The sequence below is a fragment of the Eurosta solidaginis genome, chromosome 3 (genome assembly GCF_040869045.1).
Source record: "Eurosta solidaginis isolate ZX-2024a chromosome 3, ASM4086904v1, whole genome shotgun sequence".
NCBI classification, from domain to species: domain Eukaryota; kingdom Metazoa; phylum Arthropoda; class Insecta; order Diptera; family Tephritidae; genus Eurosta; species Eurosta solidaginis.
Genome location: NC_090321.1, coordinates 37,945,182 through 37,960,013, shown reverse-complemented (window position 1 = coordinate 37,960,013; position 14,832 = coordinate 37,945,182). Strand labels below are relative to the sequence as shown.

The 14,832-nt window shown below is 35.4% G+C and overlaps 1 protein-coding gene and 1 non-coding gene across 5 annotated transcripts in view; one reads left to right on the top strand and one right to left on the bottom strand.

Moving 5' to 3' along the window:
• Window positions 1–14,832, bottom strand: part of Nadk1b (NAD kinase 1b) — a 137,915-nt gene that overhangs the window by 57,705 nt on the left and 65,378 nt on the right. The window lies entirely within an intron of this gene.
• On the top strand, window positions 7,936–8,007 carry TRNAD-GUC (transfer RNA aspartic acid (anticodon GUC)). Its single transcript has one exon. It is a non-coding gene; the product is annotated as a tRNA-Asp (tRNA).

The window sequence follows — 14,832 nt, the reverse complement described above, 5'->3', positions numbered from 1 at the left end:
GTGGACCAGGGGTGACTCTAGACTTTGTTTGTACGATATGGGTATCAAATGAAAGGTGTTAATGAGTATTTTTAAAAGGGAGTGGGCTTTCGTTCTATAGGTGTTCGCCTTTTCGAGATATCGCCATAAAGGTGGACAAGGGGTGACTTTAGAATATGTTTGTACGATATGGGTATCAAATGAAAGGTGTTAATGAGTATTTTAAAAGGGCGTGGGGCTTAGTTCTATAGGTGGACGCCTTTTCGAGATATCGCCATAAAGGTGGACCAGGGGTGACTCTAGAATGTGTTTGTACGATATGGGTATCAAATTAAAGGTATTAATGAGAGTTTTAAAAGGGAGTGGTGGTAGTTGTATATGTGAAGGAGTTTTCCAGATATCGACCAAAATGTGGACCAGGGTGACCCAGAACATCATCTGTTGGATACCGCTAATTTATTTATATATGTAATACCTGTCAAGATTTTAAGGGTTTTATATTTCGCCCTGCAGAACTTTTTCATTTTCTTCTACTTAATATGGTAGGTGTCACAACCATTTTATAAAGTTTTTTCTAAAGTTATATTTCGCGTCAATAAACCAATCCAATTACCTCACTATGTTTCATCCCTTTTTTCGTATTTGGTATAGAATTATGTCATTTTTTTCATTTTTCGTAATTTTCGATATCGAAAAAGTGGGCGTGGACAATGTCGGATTTCGGCCATTTTTTACACCAATACAAAGTGAGTTCAGATAAGTACGTGAACTGAGTTTAGTAAAGATATATCGATTTTTGCTCAAGTTATCGTGTTAACGGCCGAGCGGAAGAACAGACGAACGACTATGTATAAAAAATGGGCGTGGCATCAACCGATTTCGCCCGTTTTCACAGAAAACAGTTAACATCATAAAATCTATGCCCCTACCAAATTTCAAAAGGATTGGTTAATTTTTGTTCGACTTATGGCGTTAAAAGTATCCTAGACAAATTAAATTAAAAAGGGCGGAGCCACGCCCATTTTGAAATTTTCTTTTATTTTTGTATTTTGTTGCACCATATCATTACTGGAGTTGAATGTTGACATAATTTATTTTTTTGGGCGTGGTCCTTCTCCGATTTTGCAAATTTTTATTGGGCGTACATATAGTAATAGGAGTAACGTCCCTGCCAAATTTCATCATGATATCTTCAACGACTGACAAATTACAGCTTGCAAAAGTTTTAAATTACCTTCTTTTAAAAGTGGGCGGTGCCACGCCCATTGTCCAAAATTTTACTAATTTTCTATTCTGCGTCATAAATTCAACTCATTTACCAAGTTTTGTCGCTTTATCTGTATTTGGTAATGAATTATCGCACTTTTTCGGTTTTTCAAAATTTTCGATATCGAAAAAGTGGGCGTGGTTATAGTCCGATATCGTTCATTTTAAATAGCGATCTGAGATGAGTGCTCAGGAACCTACATACCAAATTTCATTAAGATACCTCAAAATTTACTCAAGTTATCGTGTTAACGGACGGACGGACGGACATGGCTCAATCAAATTTTTTTTCGATCCTGATTATTTTGATATATGGAAGTCTATATCTATCTCGATTCCTTTATATATGTACAACCAATCAAACTTAATATACTCTGTGAGCTCTGCTCAACTGAGTATAACAAGTAAGAAAGTCTATGTTCGGGTGAAACCAAACATTACATACCCAGCTGTGAACTTGAAACGCTGTTGTTGTTTGCTTTGTATGGTTATAGTGTTATACGGTTGGGCAATAATACATATATGTGACCCGGTCTATGAAAAGGTGGCGTATGACTAAAAAAAAACTGCTATTTTCAGCTGTTTCTCGCAATTTCTTTTTTTGAGTCATAAGCCACCTTTTCATAGACCGGGTCACATATGGTTCTATTTTGAACTCATTTTCGTTCAAAAGAAGCAAAAGGCATACAGAGGCTACCACTTATGAACTTGAGCGGGTAAAAATGCAGTTTAAGAGTTGTATCTATATGCCAAACTTCGTTCGGATTGGAAGATTTTTATTCGACTTATAGCAATAAAAGTATTTTGGAAAGAGTATAGAGTTATTGCAAATTTTGTTAAGGTTAGACCTTTAGGAAAAGTGGACGTGGTCTTTAACTAGAGTTGTGCTTTTTCATTCATTCCAGAGATTCGGTTCTTTCGTTCTTTTTCTGATAAACGAACAAGTTGTTCTTTTTGTTCATCTGTTCCTTTTTTTCAAGCAAATTTGTTCACTGCTGCTCGCACACACGAAAAAAGTCAACAAGTATAGATGGAGGTGTGTATGCAGCAATGCTTTGTGTAGGTATATTTAAATGTGTTATGAATAAATAAGTTAATATATATACATATGTATAATTAACTTCAAAAAAAAAAGTTACAAATTTCGGAAGATCCAGGAAGTTGAAAGAGTACAGACACAAATTGTAAATATGAACTTTTCAAGTTTAATAAATGTAATAATTAGTTTCTTACATAAGATGTTTTGTTAATTCTTTACGACAGCATGACACTGCTAATACGCGTCAAAAAGAAAAACTTTATCTCTATCCGGAGATATTTGCAGTTGAAGTTGGCGATTTTCATGTGGTTGTTGTAATGTTGGTGTACCCACAAAAAAAATTGTGAACATAAGTGTTTTGTGCGGATATAGTTTTGGTCTCCAAACCGGTGTTGGACCCACCCAGGGTAATTTTTTATAAGCGCGGCCGAAGGCCGTCAACGGAGAAAGGTGTTCTTTTTCGTTTATATCTTTTGAACGACTTAAAATTTTTATCTTCCGCCTTCGGATTATTAATACTGTTGTCAAGACCCGTCGTTTGACACCTGACTCGATATATTTGGACGTATTAGCAGTGTCATGCTGCGTAAAGAATTACCGATGTTTTTCATAAATAGTCCACACATATTTTTTTATAGCAGTGCCACACATTATACTGCAATTATTGGCACATGCTGATGACATTGATATCATCGGCCTAAACACCCGCGCTGTTAGTTCTGCTTACTCCAAACTGGAAAAAGAAGCGGTAAAGATGGGTTTGATGGTGAATGAGGACAAAACGAAGTACCTGCGGTCATCCAGCAAAGAGTCAGTACATACGCGATTTGGCAACCACGCTACTGTTGGCAGCCATAATTTCGAAATAGTAAAAGACTTCGTTTATTTGGGAACCAGCATCAACACTAGCAACAACATCAGCACTGAAATCCAGCGAGGAATCAATCTTGCCAATAAATGCTACTTTGGACTAGGTGGGCAATTCAAAAGTAAAGTCCTCTCTCGGCGAACGAAAATCGTACTCTACAAGTCACTTATCGTACCCGTCCTGCTATATGGAGCAGAAGCATGGACCATGACAACAGCAGCTGAAGCGGCTTTGGAAGTGTTCGAGAAAAAAGTTTTTCGAAAGATTTATGGACCTCTACGCGTTGGCGAGTACCGCAGAAGATTTAACGATCAGCTGTACGAGCTATACGCAGACATCAACATAGTCCAGCAAATTAAGACGCAGCGGCTGCGTTGGCTAGGCCATGTTATGCGAATTAAAGATGATGCTCCGGCCAAGAAAGTGTTTCTATCGGAACCCGCCTATGGAAGATGAGGTAGAGGGCGGCCCCACTCGGTTGGAAGGACCAGGTGGAAAACGATTTAAACTCCCTTGGTGTGACCAACTGGCGCCGGTTGGCGGAGCGACTAGCGCGCCTTGTTGCACGGCCATAACCGTTTAGACGGTTAAGCGCCATTTAAGTAAGTAAGTAAGTGCAACACATACATATCTTTAGTGTAAGTGGCATCATCGACATTCGTATTCACTGTGAAATTCTACGTACATATGTATGTATGAATTTGCAATGTTCGCGAACGAGAAGAGAGAAAGAACTGAAAAAACAAATAGAACCGAAATCGAAGATCAAGTTCACTTGTTCAGTTGAGGGACCCGGTCAATTGAACAAGTTCAGAACGAAACGATCCTCTGCCAAATTTCAATGTAATTTCTTTAACATCTTTTGAGTTACGGCTTCTTGAACTTTCAAATTTTCTTTTTCTAAATATGGGTCACCACGCCCATATTCCAAAACATTTTGGAATTTATGGTTTGCGTAAGAAAACCAATTCACCAAATTTCATTAGCTTAGCGGTGTTCGTTTTTGAATTATCTCATTTTTCTAAATTTTCGATATCGACGTGCTTATCGTCCGACTTCGCTCATTTCCAATACTAATCTATTCTGGGTTCAGATAAGCTTGTATACCGAATTTGGTGAAGATATAACGGACGGACAGACGGACATGGTTTAATCAAGTTTTATTTTTTTCGATACCGATGATTTCGATATATGGAAGTCTATATGTATCTTGATTCCTTTATACCTGTACAACCAACTGTTATCCAATCAAAGTTATAATACCCTGTGTACCCCGAGTACAGCTGTGTATAATAAAAAAAAGTTAGAGATACTTTTAGTATTACGTGTTACGATCAGTGACTGAAAACCATTTTCAGTCAAGCGATAGATATGCAACTGGCAAACTATTTCTAACAAGTAAGGAAGGTTAAGTTCGGGTGTAACCGAACATTACATACTCAGTTGAGAGCTGTGGAGACAAAGTAAGGGAAAATCACCATGTTGTAAAAAGAACCTAGGGTAACCCTGGAATGTGTTTGTATGACATGTGTATCAAATGAAAGGCATTAAAGAGTATTTTATGAGGGAGGGGGCCATAGTTCTATAGCTGGACACCATTTAGGGATATCGCCATAAAGGTGGATCAGGGTTGACTCTAGAATTTGTTTGTACGATATGGGTATCAAAAAAAAAGGTGCTAATGAGTATTTTAAAAGGGAGCAATCCTTAGTTCCATAGGTGGACGCCGTTTCGAGATATCTCCATAAAGGTGGACCAGGGGTGACCCTAGAATTTGTTTGTACAATATGGGTATAAAAAAAAAGGTGCTAATGAGTATTTTAAAAGGGAGTGATCCTTAGTTCCATAGGTGGACGCCGTTTCGAGATATCGCCATAAAGGTGGACCAGGAGTGACCCTATAATTTGTTTGTACGATATGGGTATCAAATTAAAGGTATTAATGAGGGTTTTAAAAGGGAGTGGTGGTAGTTGTATAGGTGGTCGCCTTTTCGAGATATCGCCATAAAGGTGCTCCAGGGGTGACTCTAGAATGCGTTTGTACAATATGGGTATCAAACGAAAGGTGTTAATGAGTATTTTAAAAGGGAGTGGGCCTTAGTTCTATAGGTGGACGCCGTTTCGAAATATCGCCATAAAGGTGGACCAGGGGTGACTCTAGAATGTGTTTGTACGATATGGGTATCAAATTAAAGGTATTAATGAGGGTTTTAAAAGGGAGTGGTGGTAGTTGTATAGGTGGTCGCCTTTTCGAGATATCGCCATAAAGGTGGACCAGGGGTGACTCTAGAATGCGTTTATACAATATGGGTATCAAACGAAAGGTGTTGATGAGTATTTTAAAAGGGAGTGGGCCTTAGTTTTATAGGTGGACGCCTTTTCGAGGTATCGCAATAAAGGTAGACCAGGGGTGACTCTAGAATTTTTTTGTACGATATGGGTATCAAATGAAAGGTGTTAATGGGTATTTTTAAAAGGGAGTGGGCCTTCGTTCTATAGGTGGTCGCCTTTTCGAGATATCGCCATAAAAGTGGACCAGGGGTGACTCTAGAATATGTTTGAACGATATGAGTATCAAATGAAAGGTGTTAATGAGTATTTTAAAAGGGCGTGGGGCTTAGTTCTATAGGTGAACGCCTTTTCGAGATATCGCCATAAAGGTGGACCAGGGGTGATTCTAGAATGTGTTTGTACGATATTGGTATCAAATTAAAGGTATTAATGAGAGTTTTAAAAGGGAGTGGTGGTAGTTGTATATGTGAAGGCGTTTTCCAGATATCGACCAAAATGTAGACCAGGGTGACCCAGAACATCATCTGTTGGATACCGCTATTTATTTATATATGTAATACCTGCCAATATTTCAAGGGTTTTTTATTTCGCCCTGCAGAACTTTTTCATTTTCTTCTACTTAATATGGTAGGTATCACAACCATCTTACAAAGTTTTTTCTAAAGTTATATTTTGCGTCAATAAACCAATCCAATTACCATGTTTCATCCCTTTTTTCGTATTTGGTATAGAGTTATGGCATTTTTTTCATTTTTCGTAATTTTCGATATCGAAAAAGTGGGCGTAGTCATAGTCGGATTTCGTTTATTTTTTATACCAACATAAAGTGCGTTCAGATAAGTACGTGAACTAATTTCAGTAAAGATATGTCGATTTTTGCTCTACTTATCGTGTTAACGGCCATGCAGAAGGACAGACGGACGACTGTGTATAAAAACTGGGCGTGGCCTCAACCGATTTCGCCCATTTTCACAGAAAACAGTTAACGTCATAAAATTTATGCCCCTACCAAATTTCAAAAGGATTGGTTAATTTTTGTTCGACTTATGGCATTAAAAGTATCCTGGACGCCCTTTTTGAAATTGTCTTTTATATTTGTATTTTGTTGCATCATATCATTACTGTTGACATAATTTACTTATATACTGTAAAGATATTAAATTTTTTGTTAAAATTTTACTTTAAAAAAATTTTTTTTTAAAGTGAGCGTGGTCCTTCTCCGATTTTGCTAATTTTTATTAAGCGTACATATAGTAATAGGAGTAACGGTCCTGCCAAATTTCATCATGATATCATTAACGACTGCCAAATTACAGCTTGCAAAATTTTAAATTACCTTCTTTTAAAAGTGGGCGGTGTCACGCACATTGCCCAATATTTTACTAATTTTCTATTCTGCGTCATGAGTTCAACTCACCTACCAAATTTCATCGCTTTATCTGTCTTCGGTAATGAATTATTGCACTTTTTCGGTTTTTCGAAATTTTCGATATCGAAAAAGTGGGCGTGGTTATAGTCCGATATCGTTCATTTTAAATAGCGATCTGAGATGAGTGCTCAGGAACCTACATACCAAATTTCATCAAGATACCTCAAAATTTACTCAAGTTATCGTGTTAACGGACGGACGGACATGGCTCAATCAAATTTTTTTTCGATCCTGATGATTTTGATTTATGGAAGTCTATATCTATCTCGATTCCTTTATACCTGTACAACCAACCGTTATCCAATCAAACTTAATATACTCTGTGAGCTCTGCTCAACTGAGTATAAAAATTATTGATCTAACGAGTACTATTTGTCGCTAGTTTACATATGCCATTAATCCCATCCACCACTTCAGAGCTATTGTGATTTAAAAATTGAGTATCGATCGTAACACGTAATACGAGCCCTGATTACATTGTTCTTAAAATAAGTTATCCCTGTTTTTCTACATGCATGAATGACGCCAAGTGCAGACTGGTACGGCGTTTTCCATTCAAATACCTATTTATTGCGTGTATCCTATGCTTATAAATATAAAAAAGGTATATTATTTTGATATTTTTTCATACTTATTTGTTAAAAAAAAATATTAAAAGTTTTTGCAAGTCCCAAAAAGAGACTTTGTTTTTCGGTCAGTCTAATGTAAATGCATACCAATATACATACGTATGTACGTTCATATGTATGCAAATAAAAATTTGTTTTTACTCGATAGCTAGCGGATAAGAGAATTAATAAAAATTGCATCTTAAAACGCAGTTCAAAGAGGAAAAATAATTTAAGGTGAATTCAAATTTTATTTTTACTTCAATAACAAAACAAAGACATATCGCTAGTGCGTCAGTAACAAAAGAGTGCCAACAAAGCAACCTACCACGATACTAAGAGAGCGCACGTGTTTGCTCATATACACAACATAGTGAGAAATTAAATGTGAGAGACATTTAAGACTACACTCTAAGTTCATGCTTTGTATGCATTTGTTCTAGCAGCTATTAAGATCCTCGATAGTATAGTGGTTAGTATCCCCGCCTGTCACGCGGGAGACCGGGGTTCAATTCCCCGTCGGGGAGTATCAGAAGATCATCGAATTGTTTTTTTTTTTTTTTAGAATGTAACTTTTTAAACAATAAAATGATAAACATTCATAACTTTTCGATACCTAAGTAAATTGAGTAACTAGCAAAAATATAAAATGCTTGAAAGAATACTAAAAATTCACGAGGGATTTTTTTACGATATTATTCTTTATTGCTAAAAAATTGCCAAAATCATCATAGTCACGTTTACAAACATACAACTACAGTATTGTAATACATATCTGAAACGCGTTTGTTTCCATGTATTTCAAATCTCGTTACTTTGTTGTTATCAAATTTACATTTTGCTTGAAATAAATATGGTTAATTACAAATTATTTTCAGTTTTCTAGCTCGTGCAGATAAGATGTAAAGCATGGCGTACGATAAGAATTATCTAAGATGACTGTATTTACCAATTAATAATAATTATCAATACTAATTATATTTATTTGTTTTTGAAAAGTTTTTATAAGTTGTTGCGAACGTGCTGTAATGAATTGAGCAAATATGTTTTACATCAAGGAAAATGCTAATGTTTTTATTTTGAAACCCAAATGAACTTGATTTATAGTTAGAAGTAAATATTTGATAGATAGGAAAATAATTGATTAAATAAATTGAAAAAATTTCTAAAATATCAACATTTAAACAAGTCATTGTTCTGTGCTACAGCTTTTTCAGGTTTGGTTCAGTAAGTTGCAATTGAAGTTCAGAAAATTATGATTTTTGTTCAGAATTGTCACATCTAAACTACATATATAAGTTCCGAACTACAATTTTAACTTTCTGAACTTTTTTCTGAACTGCAATTGCTACTTTCTAAACTTAAACTAAACAAGTAAGGAAGTCTAAGTTCGGGTGAAACCCAATATTATATACCCCGCTGTACACTTGAAATGCTGTTGTTGTTTATCTTGTGTGCTTAATAGTGTTACAAAGCTGCGCAATAATACATATACATATGGTTCTATTTTGATCTAATTTTTCTTCGAGTTATGGCTCCCGAAACATAGAAAATTGCTTAGTCATAAAAGGGGCGGTGCCACGCCCTTTTTTTAAATTTGAAGTTTTTCCTATTTATTGTTATAAATCCACTTGGGAAATGAAATACCATTGATAAAAAGCTCTTTTTTGCAAAGATATAGCTTATTTTATTCGTCCACGACCCTTTTAAAAAAATTTTATATAAAATGGGCGTGGTCCTTAACCGTTTTCGTTCATTTTTCTTCAAAGCATTCCTTATGGTAAAAGCAACCTCTCTGCCGAATTTTGTTACGATAGGTTTAACGATTTTTGATTTATGATTAATATTTGTAAAATTGATTTTATCACAAGTGCCGCGCCCATTTAAAAAAATTTTTGCAAATTTTTATCAAGAGTCTCAATATTAGTCCACACGTAAAATCTCAACATTCTAGGTGTATAATTTACTAAATAATCACGTTTTTTGTGTTTTCCAAAATGTTATATATATAAAAAGTGGGCATGGTTATCATCCGATTTCGCTCATTTTCAATACCAATTTATTCTGGGTACAGATGAGCTCGTGTGTCAAATTTGTTGAAGATGTATCATTATTGACTCAAGTTATCGTGTTAACGGACAGACGGCCGGACGGACATGGCTCAATCAAATTTGTTTCTATACTGATGATTTTGATATATGGAAGTCTATATCTATCTCGATTCCTTTATACCTGTACAACCAACCGTTATCCAATCAAAGTTATAAACCCTGTGTACAAGCACAACTGGGTATAAAAAAATAATAATTAATGCTTGGCGCGATTTATCTCCGAGAATATTTAGGCCGAACTTCTCATGAATTTGCGTCTTGCTCCCTTTTGATTTTGCCTACAAGTTGGCGGACGGGACCTTTATGTTTTATGCCGATTCGAAGCGGAAGCTGATGCAAGGAAGGTGCATTTTCACTGAAAAGCTTTTCATGTTTGTTTGTTTAATGGTGTGTTCAATTTATACTTATTATTAAGAAGTCATAAGCGCAACACCGGCTTATATTAGATAATTAAATATTAAATTATTACGTTTTTCTAAGAGAAACTGAAAAGAAAGAAAGAAACATTTACTGGCATATTGCGATGGTACCATTTCGAAAACCGCCAACGTAATCATCATCCAGCAATATCGTAATGTTATCAAAGGTTTCACCGATATTCGAACCGTGTGATTCGTACATACTAATTCTGTATGCTATTGAATATTCAATTATTATAAGCCGGTGTTAAGCTCATGAATTCTTAATAATAAGTATGAAAAGCTTTTCATAGTAGAAATACGATTGGAGTGTATGCCAAATTACTGCCGAGAGGCGACCGTACCCGTCTTATGAAGCTTTTGGCGATATTCATGTATTGAATAAAAGTTAATTAGTCTTCCCGAAGCTGTGGGTGTTCTGTACCAGTCAATATATAATTTGTTGTTTTGGTTAAATATACGGTCATATTGTCCACGTGTCACTTAACCTATGTGAACTTGATACTACTATTCAACTGTGCAAATATAGAAACGAGCAATTAAGTATAATAAAATTTCTTTTGAAAAGGAATGAATATACGCACTAATTTCATTTATTATTTCTAACCAAGCTTCAACACTGTATACAAATAGCGCCCACAAAATTTTTCTTGCTTTAGTTACTTTATATCTACTTAACGTGCAGCGCAAAACATCAGGAACTAAAATGAATTTCAACATTCATATCGCGATCGTGGTTGTCGTACTTAGCGGTCTTTTCACCCATATAAATTCGCAAACTGTCGAATCTTTGGTACATTTATTTTATGACGAATTGTATCATTGCGGTGGCTCCTTAGTCACTATGCAAAAAGTGGTAACAGCTGCGGCATGCCTGGACAATTAGAGAATGGACTTTAAAATCAACAGCACGAATTCGTTTTGCAGTCGTAACACATGAAGTAACTATAGCAGAACCAAGTGACTGTGAGGATTACCCCGTAGGAAAAAATATGTATTGTGCAAAAAGTGTCGAAAAATTCTGTAATAGATATGCTGGAGCACCCGGCGTCGTGGATGGACAACTTTGTGCGGTGGGAATATCTTCGCCTTTCGCTATAAATACGAAACTTTATATAAATGTAGCTAATCCACAAAATTTACATTTTTTAAGGAAATTTATTTATAAATAAAAATTTGGAAGGTCTTTTTTAAATAAGTGCTGAGTGAATTATTACTCTATCTCGGCTGAACGCTCCATTTTAGATTTATTTCATAAACGTCTCAGCTCACGTCAAAATATATTGAATTTAAACTGGGAATAAAATACTGAAGGGAGGTTCCATGAGAAAGTGAACTTTGGTGCGAGAAAAATTTATCTTATGAAACTGCGGATGTATACAAAAAAATGAATTTAATCTTTCTTCTCGGGACCTGAGTATTGAACTCGAATCTTCAACATTCATACTAGTGTAAAGGGAGATGCCTTTAACCAATCAGCCATATGAATGCCCCGCTGCTCGCTTTGCAATTGAATTGAATTTATTCACCTTTTAGGTACTTACTAATTCTGTATGCTATTTAATCCTAATTGCGTGGAATGTTTTAGGCGCGCTTAAAAGCTTAGTAACAATGGATTTTTTCAGTTTTGCTGTTATTAGCACAAATGCCGCTGTTAACTATTGTATCAATATTATCTCTTGTATTTAATTAGCGAGACTTGCTCATATTACTTTATACAATTGTTTTGTTATTGATATTAGACATTCGAGTTCAATACTCAGCTCCCGAGAAGCTAGCTGATGAAGAAATGAAATTCAGAAACATGTCCTAGTAACCTTCGCCGTTTGTAAACTTTGCAATTTTTCTCTTATATCTTATACGTTTATGTTGTGTTAATTTTATGAGCTGAAAGGCCGTAGGTAAGGTAACACACAATGTTTAAAATTGCATTGGTTTTTAATTTGTCGATATTTCGGCTTCAATCTGCAGCCATCTTCATGACTGTTGGTAAACAGAAATATATAAAAAAAACATAATTTTGGATATATGATCATTAAAAACTATTTATGCAACTAGGTATACATATAAACGAAATATAACTTACATATGCGATAATGCTTCATCGACTGATCATATTGTAACGAATTTTTGGGGAGTTCCTGATAATTATGCATCTTCTTCTAACGTTCGAATTGCTGAACTGTCGAATAAATAACTCCAAAATTCAGTATTGCAAAATGGTCTTTATTTACACTACTTTGGGAGTAGTACAATTATAATTCACTAATAGCGTGCTTAAATCAAACTGACTAGTTATTCCTCAGCTTGCGCTGCTTTTCTCCCAAAGTCTAGACTTTTCACCAGCATACCTTCTAGAACAGATGTATCTCATGCTTGGTTATTTAGCTATATACATGTATATCTGTAGTTTATGCTTTTCTTCTCGCCATATGCGTGTGTATGTATGAGTAACAGCTTCTGTTCTTAGCTGCTGTTCTCTGCTTCAAGCTGCTGGTTATGTGTGTGGAATATTCTTCGTTGCCTTATACATAAGTGTGGCCGCTTGCTTTAATGTATACATGTACATAAGTGTGACTGCTTGCTTTTTTTGTTGTTGTGATTATTTACAGCATAGTGATGCTAATATTCGCCACAATATGTTCGAAGACAATAGTAAAATAAACATCAACAAGTAAGGAAGTCTAAGTTCGGGTGAAACCAACATTACATACCCAACTGTACACTTCAAATGCTGTTGTTGTTTGTTTTATGTGCCTAATAATGTTACAAGGCTGCGCAATAATATATATACATAAGTTTCTATTCTGAACTAATTTTCATTTAAAAGAAGCAAAAAAGATACAGAGGCTAACACCAATGACCTTTATTAAATTAAATACCTCAATTTTACAAGTAAATTTTTACTAGAAATACTTCCCGCTATAAGGAAAATATGTGTACCCAATTTTGTTACGATATGTAAATTTTCTTCGAGTTATGGCTCCCGAAACATTGAAAATTGCTTAGACAAAAAAGGGGCGGTGCCACACCCATTTTCAAAAATTTTAGTGTTTTCCAATTTAATGTTATAATTCAATTTAGAAAGTAAAATTCTATTGATACAAAGCTCTTTTTCGCAGATATAGCTTATTATTTTCGTTTACGACCCTTTTAAAAATATTTTATATAAAAGTGGGCGTGGTATTTAACCGCTCTCGTCCCTTTTTTTTGGAAATATTTCCTGATACAAGGAAAATTTGTGTACCCAATTTTATTGAGATCCGTTAATTTTTCTTCGAGTTATGGCTCCAGAAACATAGAAAACTGCTTATTCATAAAAGGGGCGGTGCCACGCCCATTTGTTTAAATTTGAAATTTTTCCTATTCACTTGGGCAATGAAATACCATTGATATAAATCTCTTTTTGCAAATATATAGCTTATTTTATTCGTCCGCGACCCTTTTAAAAATCTTTTATATAAAAGTGGGCGTGGTCCTTAACCCATTTCGTTAATTTTCTTCAAAGCATTCCTTATAGTAAAGGCAACCTCTCTGCCGAATTTTGTTACGATAGGCTTAACGATTTTTGATTAATAATATTTGTAAAATTGATTTTATCACAAGTGGGCTTTGCCACGCCCATTTAAAATTTTTTTTTTTTTAATTTTTATCAAGTCTCAATATCAGTCCACACGTCAAATTTCAACATTCTAGGTGTATTATTTACTAAATAATCAGATTTTTTGTGTTTTCCAAAATGTTATATATATAAAAAGTGGGCGTGGTTATCATCCGATTTCGCTAATTTTCAATACCAATCTATTGTGGGTCCAGGTAAGCTCGTGTACCAATTTTGGTGAAGATAACTCAATATTTACTCAAGTTATCGTGTTAAGGGGCAGACGGACGGACAGACGGACATGGCTCAATCAAATTTTTTTTCGATACCGATGCTTTTGATATATGAAAGTATATGTCTATTTCGATTCCTTTATATCTGTATAACCAGCCGTTATCCAATCAAACGTATAATACCCTGTGTACAAGTACAGCTCGGTATCAAAAAACAGTTTAGCTCGAAACCTACGCGATTCGCTACAGTCTATCAAAGCATAAAAGCTGGATGTTTCAAAAATCAACAGCAATTCAATAGTCTTGGCGTTTTCTGGATGGAATAAACGGATTTACATTACATCAAATGAAAACCTAAAGACGCTATAGGAAGACTTAGGGCACAAAATTTAAGGACCTGGCCTAGTATACACACTTTTCAACCGTATTATTCCTTTTGGTGGCCGCCACGGTGTGGTGGTATCATGCTGCACCTACCAAACCGAATGTCATGGGTTCGCCTCCTGGGAGAAGCAACATCAATACTTTGAAAAAATGCTTTTCAATTAGAAACATTTTTAAGCGGGTTCAGCAGTAGTTTGACATAAAATCCGAGTGTATTTCTACCATAAAACGCTTCTCAGTGAAAAATGCATCTGCCTTGCAGTTGCCGTTCGGAATGGGTATATAACATGTAGGACCCGTCCTGCCAATTTGTAGGAAAAACTAAAAAAAGATTACGACGCAAATTGGTAGAAAAGCTTGGCATAAATTCCTTCGGAGTTGAATCGCGCAAAATGTTGTTTTTTATCCCTTTTAAAGTAGGAATAGTGGGCACGGCAGACGGGGTTGTTGGTTCTAAGCCATGTTTGTATAGCACTAGAATTAGATAACTGGGCTACTTTCTTTAAAAACATTAATAGCCTGAATTGAGAACCCGGAGCATTAAAAGAACATTCTTTGTTAAAACTTTTTACGAATGGCCCAGCTATCTTAGTGTCTAGTGTTT